The sequence below is a fragment of the Pseudorca crassidens genome, chromosome 14 (assembly GCF_039906515.1).
Source record: "Pseudorca crassidens isolate mPseCra1 chromosome 14, mPseCra1.hap1, whole genome shotgun sequence".
Lineage (NCBI taxonomy): Eukaryota > Metazoa > Chordata > Mammalia > Artiodactyla > Delphinidae > Pseudorca > Pseudorca crassidens.
This window is the reverse complement of record NC_090309.1, coordinates 53,061,992-53,075,323: the sequence shown is the minus strand read 5'-3', so window position 1 is coordinate 53,075,323 and position 13,332 is coordinate 53,061,992. Positions and strand designations below refer to the sequence as shown.

The following is a 13,332-nucleotide window of genomic DNA, read 5'->3' as shown; positions in this document are numbered from 1 at the left end:
AAGAAGACAGAGGAGAGTTTTACACTGTACAGTTCACAACCCTTCATATATTTCCTTCAGGTGTGCCTTGTGATGGCTAATTTTATGTGTCAACTTGACTGGGCCATGGGATGTCCAGATATCCAGTTAACATTATTTCTAGGTGTGTCTGTGAAGGTGTTTCCTGAAGAGATTAGCATTTGAATCCCTAGACTGAATAAAGCAGATTCCCTTTCCAATTATGTAATCTGTTGAGGGTCTGAATAGAACAAAAAGGTGAAGGAAGGGAGAATTTGCTCTCTCTGCCTGACTACTTGAGCTGGACATAGGTAGTCTCCTGCCCTAGCACTGGAAGTTACTCCATTGGCTCTCTGGTTCAGGCCTTTGAACTGTACTAGAAGGTATACCGTCAGTTCTCCTGGTTCTCAGGCCTTTTGACTTGGACTGGAACTACATCACCAGCTTTCCTGGGTCTCCAGCTTACAGATGGCAAATAGGACTTCTCAGCCTCCATAATTGTGTGAGGCAATTCCTCCTAATAAGACTATTTTTATATCTCCTATTGGTTCTGATTTTCTGGAGAACCCTGACTAATATATGCTTCATCTCTCCCTTCTCTCCAGCTACAAGCCAAACAAGGTTTCCTTTTTGTTGTCCTTTCCTGGGTAGCACTTAGACAAGCTGGTACCTAGATAGGCTGATTTCTGGCTTCCTCAATTCCAGATCTTCCCCATCTCAGGCCTCAGAATCTCTCTCCTTTTTTATACAGAAAAAATTGCTTCTCCAAATATGCATACATCCACCACCAACTCAGCAAAACAAGCAAAAGTTCTTATCAATTTTCAAATTTTCTACAGTAAGTTCATATTACTTTCAGAATCAAAACATTTTGAATTACTCATAGCAACTCATAGCAAATTTCCCAATAGAGGGAAATTTTTCTCTAGGCAGCAACAGTGTTAATGAAAATATGTAATGTGTAAGACCAAGTCTGACTGCTTAAAATTAACCTTAAGGCCAGAAATTCCTCAACTTAAAAACATATGCACATCAGGTACACATTTATCTGATCATTTGAATTATATGTGTAGCAGTTCCCCTTGGTGAGGGCAGAGATTGAAGAATTATTTGTATTAGCATTAGCTTTTTGTAACATTGATCAATAACTAGATGAAACAGTTAATTCTGGACTCAGAGAAAATAGTGGCATGAGCAAGCAAAACAATTAGGTGGTTTGAAACTCATTTCTACTTAGTTTTTTATTAGCAGCACAATTTTCTTCCTAAATTTAGTCACACTGAACAATGCAGGATGCAGTTGTACCGCATTCATTCACCCATCCACCCAGGAAACTTGTATGCCCTTCTTTTATTTATTTATTTTTTTGCGGTACGCGGGCCTCTCACTGTTGTGGTCTCTCCCGTAGCGGAGCACAGGCTCCAGACGTGCAGGCTCAGCGGCCATGGCTCACGGGGCCAGCCGCTCCGCGGTATGTGGGATCTTCCCGGACCGGGGCACGAACCCGCGTCGCCTACATCGGCAGGCGGACTCTCAACCACTGCGCCACCAGGGAAGCCTGTATGCCCTTCTTATATGCCATGCACTATTGTAGGAGGTCGGGTGCAGAAGTAAAAAAGGTGTACAAGGTCTTTCTTTTATGGAGCGTATGGGGAAGAGAGAGTATAACACAGGGGAAATATATATATATATATATATATATATACATATACATATATATATATATATATAGAGAGAGAGAGAGAGAGAGAGATTGTCATATATATTTCTATATTCTCTAAATCTTGCTCTCATGGGACTTGCCATCCACTGTAGCAATAGGTTTCAGAGCTTCAGGAGGATGGATACCTGCTTTAAAAAATCATTACTCAGCTCTTTTTCCAGTAAAAAAAAAATTGTGGTGAAAACCTGGTGTCATGAAAAGATGAAAGACTTTCTAAATTACTTTACACATCAATGACTAACCTGAAGGACTCAGACCATACTATTTCTTTCTTTCTTTTTTTATTATTATTTATTTCATCTATTTATTTTTGGCTGCATTGGGTCTTTGTTGCTGCGCTTGGGCTTTCTCTACTTGTGGCAAGTGGGGGCTACTCTTCGTTGTGGTTCCTGGGCTTCTCATTGCAGTGGCTTCTCCTGCTGTGGAACACGGGCTCTAGGCATGCAGGCTCCAGTAGTTGTGGCACGAGGGCTCAGTAGTTGTGGCTCACAGGTTCTGGAGTGCAGGCTCAGCAGATCTGGTGCACAGGCTTAGTTACTCCGCTGCATGTGGAATCTTCCCGGGCCAGGGATTGAATCCGTGTCCCCTGTATTGGCAGGCAGATTCTTAACCACTGCGCCACCAGGGAAGTCCAGACTACACTATTTCTTCCATAATGTGAAGTATACTTCTACCCAAAACTTGCTGCCCTAGGCAAAGAAGCCCAGGGACCATCAGTGCCACCATGCTGGGAGGTAAAGGAGAGGGCTAGGGCTAGGAGCTTCAGCAGACTGGGGAAGAATTGGGGATAGAATAAAGAGAAATTCAGAGGTGGGGAACATTAGCACCAAGAACACATCATTGTGGTGACGGGGATCCAGTTATGGTTGCCAGCATATCAACCACAATAGTCAGACAGGACTAGCTTTTCTTCAGTTGTCTCCAGTTCAGAAAACTGTCTGATTGAATAGGAAGCCCTATCATGGGATTCTTAATAATTTTTAATTTCTGTTACTTCTTTCCACTTACAATTTTTTAGTTTTACTCCAATTAAGTTTTGACTATGATCCAGCCTTTAGGTATATGTATAATTTTTATGTTAGTAGAATTCATAAACTTTTGGATTAACTTGTTGGCTATTTTTCCTTTTGACTGTTAATTGACATCAGGGCAAAAAGAAAATGAGAATTTTGCTTAAGAATGGAGGTCAGATGGAAAAGAGAGGAAATTTGGAAGTAGAGGGCATATCATGGGAAAGGTGATAGAGGGGACATCAGGAGCACAATGGACACAACCAGGCCCACTTTTCCAGGGTCAGATCAAGAAGGGGAAAAATCATTAGGGCCAAATCTCTCCTAGTCAGGCTTCTTTTGGTAAGTGTTCACTCTTTAGGGGATAAAATGTCCAATATTTCATATTTTTTTTCTCCCTCTGTTCTCTTCTGAGATGGTGAACTGGCTTACAGAGGAGGGATATCACTTACATGACCACATGGCAGTGGAGGCACTGGGACCTGTATGATGTGTGTGAAGTAGCATCTCATTGTGGTTCTGATGTGCATTTCTCTGGTGACTAATTATGCTGAGCACCTTTCATGTGCTTATTGGCCAGTTGTATGTCATCTTTGGAGAAATGTCTATTTGGTTCTTTGCCCGTTTTGGAATTGGGTTGTTTGTCTTTTTGTTATTCAGTTGCAAGAATTCTTTATGTGTTCCGGATATTCCTTATCAAATATATGATTTGCAAATATTTTCTCCCATTCTGTTTGTTGTTTTTTCACTTTTGATGGTGTCCTTTTGTTCACAAACATTTTTAATTTTTATGCCAAATTTATCTATTTTTTCTTTTGTTACTTGTACTTTTGATGTCATATCTCAAACTCTATTGCCAAAGCAAAGGTTATAAAGATTTAGTCATATATTTTCTTCTAAGAGTTTTATAGTTTTAGCCCTTACGTTTAGGTCTTTGGTTTACTTTGAGTTAATATTCATATGTGGTGTAAGGTAGGGATCCAACTTCACTCTTTTGCATGTGGCTATTCAGTTGCCCCAGAATGATTTATTAAAGAGATTATTCTTTCCTTATTGAAAGGTCTTGGCACCATTTAATTGACCATAGGTTTATGGATTTATTTCTGGACACTCAATTCTATTCCTCTGAATAATACAATTTTAATAAATTTCAATAGCCACATATGCCTAGTGGCAACCATATTGGAGAGCACAAAATTAGATGAGTTTTAGTTAATTCAGTTGTGCAACCATCACCACAGTCCAGATTTAGAACACTTCTATCATGGGATTCTTCTTTTTTTTTTTTTAAATTAATTAATTAATTAATTTGGCTGCATTGGGTCTTCGTTGCTGCACGTGGGCTTTCTCTAGTTGTGGCGAGCAGGGGCTACTCTTCGTTGTGGTTCACGGGCTTCTCATTGCGGTGGCTTCTCTTGTTGCAGAGCACAGGCTCTAGGCGTGCGGGCTTCTGTAGTTGTGGCATGCAGGCTCAGTAGTTGTGGCTCGTGGGCTCTAGAGCGCAGGCTAAGTAGTTGTGGCACACAGGCTTAGTTGCTCCGCAGCATGTGGGATCTTTCTGAACCAGGGCTCGAACCCGTGTCCCCTGCATTGGCAGGAGGATTCTTAACCACTGTGCCACAAGGGAAGTCCAATATTTTTTTATTTTATTTATTTGGTTACTCCAGGTCTTGGTTGTGGCAGGCGTGCTCTGTAGTAGTGGCATTTGTGCTCCTTAGTTGTGGCTCACAAGCTCCTTAGTTGCGGCAGGCGGCTCCTTACTTGTGACGTGCAAACTTTTAGTTGCGGGATGCATGTGGGATCTAGTTCCTTGAGCAGGGATTGAATCTGGGACCCCTGCATTGAAAGCGTGGAGTTTTAACCACTGCGCCACCAGGGAAGTCCATATGTATGTGTGTGTGTGTGTGTGTGTGTGTGTGTGTGTGTATACCACATCTTCTTTATCCATTTATCTGTTGATGAACACTTAGGTTGCTTCCATGTCTTGGCCATTGTAAATAGTGCTGCTATGAATATTGGGGTACGTGTATCTTTTGAGTTAGCATGTTCTCCAGATATAGTCCTAGGAGTGCAGGATCATATAGTAACTCTATTTCTAGTTTTTTAAGGAACCTCCATACTGTTTTCCAGAGTGGGTGCACCAATTTACATTCCCACCAACAGTGTAGAAGGACTCCCGTTCCTCCACACCCTCTCCAGCATTTATTATTTGTAGACTTTTCAATGATGGCAATTCTGACTGGTGTGAAGTAATACCTCATTGTAGTTTTTTTTTGTTTGTTTTGTTTTTTTGTTTTTTGTGGTACGTGGGTCTCTCACTGTTGTGGCCTCTCCCGTTGCAGAGCACAGGCTCCAGACGTGCAGGCTCAGTGGCCATGGCTCACGGGCCCAGCCGCTCCGCGGCATGTGGGATCCTCCCGGTCTGGGGCACGAACCCGTGTCCCCTGCATCGGTAGGCGGACTCTCAACCACTGTGCCACCAGGGAAGCCCCATCAGTCTCTGTCTTTTAATGGTGTATTTAGATCATTCATATTTAAAATGATTATTGATATAATTGGATTAATATCTACCATATTGGCAACTGTTTTCTAGTCATTGCACTTGTCCCTTGTTTCTTGTCTTCCCCTCTTTTTCTGCCTTCTCTGTTTTTTTTTTTCTAGTTAAACAATGATTTTATTGCTTGAGTACATGGACAAATTTATGCAACCAGGGCAGAGGCTGTGGATAACTAGTATCTCCAAATTGGTGGGGGGGTGGCGTGAGGGGAGGACTGGTTTGGTCTTACAGTATTGAGCCAAGCTGTGAATGCAGCTCTTAATCAGAATCAGAAGGAATTTAGCATCTTTATCCTTTCTGTTTCTCTGAAGATGCTTCTGAACAGCAACAACTTTCTTAATTAAATGCTAGAGGTACTCAGGACGATCAGGAGGAAGTCCTTTGGACTTAAGAATTCTCAAGATTTTATTGCCTGTCATAAAACAACACCATGTGAGACTCTCAGGATCACCCTGAGGCAGGCCCTTCTTGGCCAGTTTGTAGATCTGCTCCTTCCTGTTGTCAGAAGTTAACTTCAGCCAGGTGGGATTGCTGCGGTGGTAGGCCAAAGCCGACTGGGACAGGCCCTTCCCAGGGGCCTGCATGCAACCACGAGGGCAGCCAAAAAGAGAGCAAGGGTGGGAGGCAGGAAGCCACCCTGCACACAGGAAGTGACCTCACACAGTCCTGCTTCCTCCCATCCTGCCTTCTCTGTTTTTAATTGAGCATTTTATATTATTCCATTTTCTCTTAGCACATTAATTATACTTCTTTAAAATTTTAAAAAATGCTTGCCCTAGGGTTTGCAATACATATTTACAACCAATTTAAGTCTACTTTATGTTTTAAATTTTTTTAAAAGGATTTTATTTATTTATTTGGCTGCTTTGGGTCTTGGTTGCTGTGTGCGGGCTTTCTCTAGTTGCGGCGAGAGGGGGCTACTCTTCGTTGCGGTGCATGGGCTTCTCACTGCAGTGGCTTCTCTTTGTGGAGCACAGGTTCTAGGCGTGCGGACTTCAGTAGTTGTGGCTTGTGGGCTCTAGAGAGCAGGCTCAGTAGTTCAGAGGCATGGGCTTAGTTGCTCCACGGCATGTGGGATCTTCCCAGACCGAGGATCAAACCTGTGTTCCCTGCACTGGCAGGTGGATTCTTAACCACTGCGCCACCGGGAAGTCCTTAAGTCTATTTTAAAATAACATTGTACTGCTTCATAGGTAGGACAGGTACCTTATAACAGAGTATTCCCAATTTTTCCCTCTTGTCCCTTATAATATTGCTGTCATTCATTTCACTTATTCATAAGGTAAAATCAACCAATACATTATTGCTATTGTTATTTTTGAACAATATCTATTACATCAATATCTATTAGATCTAATAGATCTATTAGATCTAATAGCAGTTATCTATTAGATCAATTAAGAATAACAAAAATATAAGATTTTATTTTACTTTCATTGGTTTCTTCTCTAATATTCTTCTTTCTTCAAATGTAGATCTGAGTTTCTGATCTATACATTCTATAGTTCTGTATATATGATCTATATATTCTTCTCTCTGAAGAGCTTCTTTTAACACTCCTTGCAAGGGCAGCATGACTGGTGATAAATTCCCTTGCTTTTCTTTGTCTGAAAAAGTCTTTATTTCTCCTTCACTTTTTAAAAACATTAATTAATTAATTTTTTTTTTTTTTTTTTTGCGGTACGTGGGCCTCTCACTGTTGTGGCCTCTCCCGTTGCGGAGCACAGGCTCCAGACGTGCAGGCTCAGCGGCCATGGCTCACAGGCCCAGCCACTCTGTGGCATGTGGGATCTTCCCGGACCGGAGCACGAACCTGCGTCCCCTGCATCGGCAGGCGGACTCTCAACCACTGCACCACCAGGGAAGCCCCCTATTAATTAATTTTTTTATTTTTATTTTATTATTTTTTTATTGGGGTATAGTTGTTTTACAATGTTGTGTTAGTTTCTACTTCTCCTTCACTTTTGAAAGATAATTTCACTGGATACAATATTCTAGTTTGGTGGCTTTTGGTTTTGGTTCAACACTTTAAATATTTCATTCTATTCTCTTCTCGCTTACATGGTTTTTAAGGAGAAGTCTGATGTAATTCTTATCTTTGTTTCCTATAATTAAGGTGATTTTTTCCTCTAGCTTCTTTCAGGATTTTTTCTTCTAAAGGCAAGTATCAGATTTGTCTAAACAAAAATAAAAAAATTTTATGATCAAGAAAGACAAAGCAAAGTGAATGCCACAATGATAAAGACAAAGGACAGGGGTCTGGCAGAATGGAAGGCCACAGGGTAGGGAAGGTGCCAGGAAGCTTCCAGGACACTGGGCATTGCTGTGTTGGGGCTGGGTGGGACCACAAAGCACTATGGCCTAGCCTGCTTTGGTAATCATGACATTTGATGATGTGGCCTCATATTTTTTGGAGCAAAAGTGGAAGATCCTGGAGATGTAGCAGAAGGAAATATATCAGCAAGTAATGAAGATCCATTATGAGACTCTTGATTCTCTGGGTTATGTTTTTCCCAAGCCAGATTTGATCACTTGGTTGGAATACGGGAGAATGTTATTAATCAGAGACCAGGGGGGAAAAAGAAAGACAAAGGAAAAACTGGAAAAATACTTTCAATGGTGGACAAAGGGTTAATAGTCTTAATATATAAAGAGCTCTTACTAATAAATAAGATAAAGCTAAATGTTGTGAAAGAAAAATAAGCATAGAACAGGAAAAGGAAACTCATAAAAAGAAGAAATTAAAATGGCAAATAAACATAAGTAACAAAAAAATCTTTGGTAACTGAAAATGAAATTAATTCAAAAAGGAGACATATTTTTAACCTTTCAGGATTAGCAAAGATTTGAAAATATTTGTTGCATATGGAGAAAGGGTACTGTCATAATTGATTGATGGCATGTATATTGTTACATTTCTGGCTTGTAATTTAGCAAATTTTATTAAATTCCTCCAAAACATCAACTTCTTTTGATTCAGCAATTTTACTTCCAGGAATTTTTCCTCAGGAAATAACCGAACAAATATACAAAGATGTATGTATAAAGCTGTTTATCATGGTAGTGTTTATAATAGTAAAAAACGGGCAACAGCCTGACTGTTCAAAAAGTGTTTTTTAAAGTTGATTTTAAAAATAAAAGAATGAGAAATCAGAGACAAGAGGGAAAAAAAATAGTTTGAAATAAGGAAACAATCCTTATAATAAAGACTTGTCTTCCTAACTAGCAGCTCCCTTCACAGATAAAGAATGGAAGGGGCAGAGTACAATGTGACATCCTGTACATATGACACACTTACCTCTCTGAAGACCCAGAAGTTTGCACTCCTGACAAAATGGGGCCTAGCTCCTTGGTTCCACAAACACACATTACCCTCTCCCTTTCTTTACATAACATTACCTATTGTTCCCTTTGATGACTGGAATTGTAGCTCCTCCATTCAATAACATCTAGTTGAGACAGTGGGAGAATGTCTCCAGGTGTATCAGTCTGACTCTGGGAAAACTGGTAACAGCAGAATGTTGCTTGTCTGGGGAAGGGAGTTGGGAAGGGAAATCAGAGAGTAGAGTAGGTACTCAATAAATCCTTGGACGCAGCCAAGGCAGCCAGGATTAGACCTCAGCATGCCGAGTTCTGTCCTGGCCCCCTTTAGTGGAACTGACTACCTACAGAAACAGGGAATAGAAATTCAGGGCAAAGCCTATCTACCTGGAATTTTCTCATATCACTTCTCATTTTGTACTGACTCCACTACTCATGGCTGTCACATTCCCAAATCCTCTGACCTTCATTTATCTGCAGACTTTGGCTCCTAGGCCTCACATCAGGTGCCTGTGGCTATGAAGAACTTTTCAGGGAAGCCACTCCAGCCTGGCTGGACCAGTTGGCCTCCTGGCATTCCCTCCCCAGCATTAACCAGGGAAACTACAATGTGCCACTCCCATGTTTCTCCCCAGTGTTTGTGGGCCCACATACCCCATCTCAACCTCTCCTCCACCTCAGGATAGAGAGATCAGAAACAAAGGGATACATTTACTAGGTCAGAGAATGTTAGACTTAGAAGGGATAGTGTTCATCATTTAGCAAAATCAACCTTATTTAAAGTGAAATGACTTGCTTACAGTCACACAGCTAATTCCAATGTAATATGGTACCTGGGTGTCAGGCTGGTCCTTTTAATTTTAATTTATTAAAAAATTTAAAGGAATTCCTAAGATTCCATAGGAAAGATGACATTCTATTTGATGTATAAGTACACCCAGGTATGATTCACCCTAAATGGAAATGGACCACAGGACTAGTTCAGGTCTTTGTTCCTCTTATAAGGAGGATGGAAATGTCCCATTTCTTTTTCAAAGCTGTTACATGCTTTTTTGACCCTCCTTTTGGGGAGAATGAAGCAAGTGTAGTGGGGTCCCAGCCTGGAAGCTGATGTCCAGGGTGGCCAGGAGCAGAGAGAGGCAAAATGAAAGTACAAAAACATTTCTGAGAGGACGCTCAGGGTCCAGCCAGCAAAAGCTCCATCTCTTTGTGAAAGGGAAGCAGAACCCAAAGGGCAAGGGCCAAGTAGACATAGGAGCAGACTGTGGTTATTGGGGTTGGGAGTTGTGGAGAAGAGGGCTGTGACAGATGTAAAAGGGGATTTGAGGTGAGAAGAGCTAGGGTATAGCTGGATGAATGGGTGAATATGGCTGGAGTACAAACTCCTTCATGGATGCTGACGGAAGGTGTTGGGGGAGCTGACCTAATTAAAAGCTACAAATGGGGAAATGTAGAAAACCACCTAGTTGCGAACCTCCCACCTGCAGTCAGAGAACACAGCAAGACCTGATGACCCAACTGAATGTCTCACAGAGCCCAATATTGTAGACAGTTATATAAAGACTTCAAACAGTGAAAACATTCTCCAGACTTCTTCCCGGTACTGTCCTAGCCACAATGCCCTAGAGCGGTGTAGGCACAACTTCCCCCATAATCCCTAAAGCATTGAACATCCCACCATTCTTTCTGACTCAACCATGGAAAATCCGTCCCATTATTTTTCCTGAAACCAGATTCCCTAAATGTCTGTACGACCAGTGTTAATTTACCCTACTCAGACCCCTGGGGTTAGCTTTGCCTTTCTCTTTTTCATTCATTCATTCAGTTAATATTATTTAGCCCTTACTACATCAGGTACACTGTGCAAGGTTCTGGGATACACAGTAGTCAGTAAAACAGGCTGATATTTGCCTCATGGGATGTACAGTACAGTCAAGCACTCACCAAATCATATTGATTCCACCTTCATAACGATGGTCATGTTGATTCTTTTCTTTCTACCACCATTCCAGTTCAGTGCTGCAGCACCCTGTACCGAAACTTTTCTGGAAACCTTCTGTCTTTCTCCCTGTTTACATTATTTCCTGCACTCTAATCTATCCTATATTCCACCCATTCCTAAATATGATAGACCATCAGAAACACATGAGGTTTATAAATGTAGATTCCTGGACCTTCGCCCAAACCTACTGAATAAGAAAGGTGGTAGGTCCCAGAATCTCTCTATGTTTTAAAGCTAACTCTAGGATTTTGATGCACAGCCAGGTTTGGGGACCATATCACTACCAAACACAATTCCACTTGGTCAGAATTCTTCAGGAAATCCTCATTGTCTGCAGAATAAACTAAAATATTAGCCTGGCGTTCAACATTCCAATCTATCTATTCCAGTTTTCTTTTACTAAAATTCTCATCTATCTTTAATTATGTGACCTTGAGAAAATCACTGAAATAGGCAAGTACAAAATCAAGGGCACAGTCTTTATTTGTTATCCTGTGCTACAAACACTTTTCTGCACTAATTTTTAAAAAAATTGAAGTAATAATGTATTTACTTCCCTTTCCAAATGCCGTTTTGGTGGTGAGTTTTGTCCCCCCGTCCTTTGTTCCTTTTCTCTCCTGTTTCCCCTTCATTCTGCGAGGTGGTTCTCTTCCTGATCTTCTTCTCATTTAAATAGTCATGCTCACATTTGCTAAAGCAAACTAGTTGATTCTTATGTTGTTAATCACAGGGTATTTACATGTATTTACAATGAACAAACACATGTTCCTTGTAAAAAAATTTTAATAACAAGGAAGAAAAATACAATAAAAAGTGAAAGTGCCCTCTCTCCTTCCACTCTGAGCTTCTCCGCAGAGGAAACCTCTATTAACAGTTCAGTGATGCAAAGCTCTCAAACATTTCTTATATTCCCATTTTCTGTAGGGATTTTGTACCTCCTCTCTGCCTTGGTCCTACCCTCCCAAACTCATCTGTCTCTGTGTTGGCTCAGATCAGGTTTTCTCCCTGGCTTCGGCATTCATCCATGTCTTGCAACCCACCTAAGGACATCCAGGACAATTACTCCTCTCCCTTTACCTTCTTTCTGACTACAAGAAAGAGGCTGACTAGTCATGCACTATTATTTTCCCAACTTCCTCTCAAAGAGTATTTTAATTGCTGTTAAAACTGTTCCTTCTGCTATCACCTATTTTAGGGTCCCCTATTGTTTTGGGGAACATGCCTTTCTGCAGTGCACTTTACCAACAGGCAGAGAAGGTAGCTGACTGCTGAGATGATTTTCTGAGTCCTAGAAAGATTCTCCATCACTCTTGTTCCCAAATATTTCCTCTGCCAGAGGCCAAGCTTTGAAATCCTTCCAAAATTTTTTTTTATAACAGCCTTACTGGGATACAATTCCCATAGCATATCTTTAAATTGTACAGTTCAATGGTTTTTAGTATATTCACAAACTTGTGCAACTATGATTACAATACATTTTAGAACACATTTGTCATCCCAAAAAGAAACCCCATACCCATTAGCAGCCACACTTCATTTTCTCTCAAACCTCTCCACCCTAGAAAACCACCGATCAACTTTCTCTCTTTATAGACTTGTGTATTCTGGATATGTGTTTTTTTGGAGACTGGCTTCTTTCAGTTACCATAATGTTTTCAAGGCTTATCTATGCTGTAGCATGTATTAGTACTTCGTTCATTTTTATTGTTGAATAATATTCTCTTGTATGAACAAATCACTTTGTATTTATCCACTCATCAGTTGATGGACATTTGGGTTTTTTCCACTTTTTGGCTACTATGAATAATGCTGCTATGACCATTCACATACAAGTTTTTACATGGACATATGTTTTCATTTCTTGTGGATATGTACTTAGGAGTGGAATTGCTGGGTCATATGGTAACACTATGTTTAATATTTTAAGGAACTGTACCACAGTCCCACCAGTAGTGTTTAAGGGTTCCAATTTCTCCACATTTTTACCAACACTTGTTATTTTCCTTTTTTTTTTTTTTTTTTTTTTTTGCGGTACACGGGCCTCTTACTGCTGTGGCCTCTCCCGTTGCGGAGCACAGGCTCCGGACGTGCAGGCTCAGCGGCCATGGCTCACGGGCCCAGCCACTCCGCGGCATGTGGGGTCTTCCCGGACTGGGGCACAAACCCGTGTCCCCTGCATCGGCAGGCAGACTCTCAACCACTATGCCACCAGGGAAGCCCTATTTTCCATTTTTTAAGTAGTCATCCCAGTGGGTAGGAAGTGGTATCTCATTGTGATTTTGATTTGCATTTCTCTAATGACTAATGATGTTAAACATCTTTTTATGTGCTATTGGACATTTTTACATATTGTTTGGAGAAATGTCTATTCAGATCCTTTACCCAGTTTTAATTAGGTTATTTTTTTTTATTATTGAGTTGCAGGATTTCTTTTTGTTTGTTTTGTTTTGTTTTTGTTTGTTTTTCTTTAAGAGTATGTATCTAGATACAACTTACTTATCAGATATCTGATTTGCAAAATTTTCTTACATCCTGTCAGTTGTCTTTTTACTTCCTTGATGATGTCCTTTATTACGGCACACAGGTTTTAAATTTTGATGATGTCCCATTGATCTCTTTTTTTCTCTTGCTGTTTTTGCTTTTGGTGTCATATGAAAGAAATCAATGACAAATCCAAGGTAATGAAGATTTACATCTATTTTAGAGGGCCAAGAAATAAACC

General features: G+C 40.6%; 1 long non-coding RNA gene and 1 pseudogene across 3 annotated transcripts in view; both read right to left on the bottom strand.

Annotated features, from left to right (window-relative positions):
• LOC137205198 (uncharacterized) overlaps nucleotides 1–13,332 on the bottom strand; it is a 332,583-nt gene that overhangs the window by 33,156 nt on the left and 286,095 nt on the right. The gene's annotated exons all lie outside the window — the stretch shown is intronic.
• LOC137205761 (small ribosomal subunit protein uS15-like) lies at nucleotides 5,430–5,871 on the bottom strand (annotated as a pseudogene).